The following is a 3065-nucleotide window of genomic DNA, read 5'->3' as shown; positions in this document are numbered from 1 at the left end:
ACATCCCACCCCCACCCCCCACCCCTCTGCCCCTTTCTACATTCTTCCTCTCCACACACTATCTCATTCACAGTTTCTCCTTTTAGTTTTAGTAAGAGTCTTACGGCACTTGCAACACAAACAGGTCATATAAGTGCAGGAGATTAGAGGTGTAACAAGAGAGAAACAAACACAAAAAAGAAAGAAGAGAGATAAAGACGATAGTAGTTTGATAGGAAATAAAGTGCAAACCACACCAGAGCACCCGCCAACCACCCACTCACGGTTTCTCCGTCAGAACACACCACAGAGGTTGTGATGCTGGTAGTTGTGGTGGAAGACACGCTCTCCTCTCCCTCCTCTCCCTCCTCTTCCTCTTCTCCTCCCGGCTTCTCCATCCTAAACGAACACCCACGAACGCACACAACTCAGGAACACAATTCAAGATACACTCTCCAAAAACACACGACCCCAGAGGACACAATTCAAGATACACTCTCCAAAAACACACGACCCCAGAGGACACAGTTCAAGATACACTCTCCAAAAACACACACAACCCAAAATCACGAAGCTAGAACACACAATCTAAGAGGACTCAACCCAAAGACACAGAATCCAAGAACTACACGCAGATCCAATCCAAGAACACAGTGCAAGAAAACACAGAAAAAGAACACGCAATCCAAAAACACGACACAATCCACTAAAAAGAAACGGACACACGTTACGATGAGAAACGCCGTCTCTTTTTACATTTTTTGTTGTTGTATAATATATAAGTTTCTCCAGAGACGTACTGTCCCCGTGCAGCTGGGTCTGATTTTGCGTGCAGTTCACATCGTGAGGGTAGTGGGGGCAGGGGGGGAGACTTGCTGCAGGGACGTCATGGTGGTGTTTATGGTGGTGGTGAGCATCTTTATTTGTGGTGGTGGTGGTGGTGGTGAGTACATTTATTTGTGTCGTTTCGTGTAGTGTTTGTGTATTATGGATTTTTTTTTTTGGGGGGGGGGTGAGGATAACTTGCTGCAGGAACGTCATGGTGGTGTTTGTGGTGGTGGTGGTGAGTACATTAAAATGTGGTAGCTTTTAAGGACAAGCGGGCTAACCCAGATTTCGGGTATTGCTCTACCTATAGGAGATGTTTGATTTCATTGGTGTGTATATTTCGTTTGGTTATAGAGAAACTTTTAAAGAAACTGAACAAGGGGCAAAAACTTTACCTTCGATTTTCTCAAAACAGCATTTTTCGGGATAGCTCCCTTGTGCTTAAAAGCCACTACATCATATCAACACGGGAGTTTTGAACAACAGACATTAAATGTTCGCCCCCACAGCGGCAGCAATAAAACGAGCCATGATCAACAACAGCATGAAGAAACTAGCATGGGCGCTTGCTCAACAACACAGGCTCTAATAACACAACAGCTCACCAGGTGCGCACTACTACCGTGCTTTGAGCTGCTCTATTAACGTGTGTTAACTACAGTACATCGTCATCAATGGTTCGGACATCTCATTCGATTACCAACACACCACCCAGCACAACATGTCTACATAAAAAAATTCGATGGCAACAAGGCTATTTTTATTTATTATAGTAGAGGGTTTTACGGCACTCGCAACTGCATAAGGTCATATGAGCGCCAAGGGGTGGGTGTCAACAGAGAAGTCCTTACAGGGAATCAGGCCAACTCTGCTCACCTCTCTAGCTTCAACATCACAAAGTCTGCTTCAACTGTCAAGGCACCCCGGAAATAGCAGGTCACAAGAGTGTGACAAACATACAAAAGAAGTAGAAGAAAATGACAATAGTAAGGATCAGGAAAGAAAAAGCAGCAGTTCCCTGTTGTAGATCAGGCACAGTTATGAGCGTGACATGAATCAGCTAATTTTCTACTGCACTTGAACGAAAAATGTCCCTTCTTTGGGAATGGCCTAAAGACACTCAAGTCAGTGGCACTATCCCCGGGGGTATAAGGCGAACTGGAGGGCGGCAGAGAAAGACCTGGATAGGTGAAGCAAGGGAAACACTAACAACTCACGGCATCCCCCTGACCCAAGCTCTCCGGCTGGCGACAGAGAGACGTCTCTTTCTTCCCGCGACACCCAAAAGGATATAAGCGGCTGATAAAAGTAAATTAAAATAACCCCCCCCCACCCCAAACAAAAAAAAAACAACAACAACACACAATCCCCCAAAGCGGGGAAAAAGCACAACAAAGACAAAAACAACTATCAGCGAAATGGAACATATTATTATTACGTTTTTAGTTATTGTAAGAGCTTTACGGCGCATTGCAACAAAATCAGGCCATAATTAATTTAAGAGCTGAAGATTAGAGGTTTAATTCAATGTTTATTTTCTTCTAAACTTATCTTTCTTCTCCATAATTGTCTTCTTTCACCTCCTTTGCAGTTCTCTAACAATGTTCTGTCGTCTGCTTTCATCTCCACTTTCTGCCCCTACCCCCTCACCTCCTTTGCCTCATCTTCTGGGCTCCTGACTCTTTCTGCAGCCTTTCCACTGCTGCTGCTACTCCTTGGCTCCTTCTTAAGTTCTTACTGCTGTCTTTCAGCCACATCCCTGATCTTCTGGTAGGAAAGATCTACACCTAGCCTTCTCGGACAAGGACAAAAAATCTCGTCGGAGGTCCCGTGTGCAAGTTGTGCACGTTAAAGATCCCTTGGTGGTCAATTTGACAAGAGTAGGCTTCGGGCCGCCACCCGGGCAAAATTCAAAATTTTCAACTAAAAATTTTCAACTGACTGAAAATGTAAGTAGGCCTTCAACAAAAAAACAACAACTGACAACACCCCACCCCTCACCCCTAACTCATCCCCACCCCCGCCCACACTTCAATCCCCTGCAAAAATGCCAAGGCTTATCTTATCTTTGTTTTTTAGAGACACGACATGCTAACAAAAGAGAAAATGAAAGTAAATTCATCGACAGCGAAAACAATGCACGTGCGCGCGCGCACACACACAAACACACACAGTCATACAGATACACAAATAACACATACACACACAAACACACGTAAACGCACATAAATGATAAATATTCTCAAACCTGAACCCCC

This window comes from Aplysia californica, unplaced genomic scaffold, assembly GCF_000002075.1.
Source record: "Aplysia californica isolate F4 #8 unplaced genomic scaffold, AplCal3.0 scaffold01793, whole genome shotgun sequence".
NCBI classification, from domain to species: Eukaryota; Metazoa; Mollusca; class Gastropoda; order Aplysiida; family Aplysiidae; genus Aplysia; species Aplysia californica.
The sequence above is the reverse complement of the archived record's forward strand: the minus strand, read 5'-3'. Positions refer to the sequence as shown.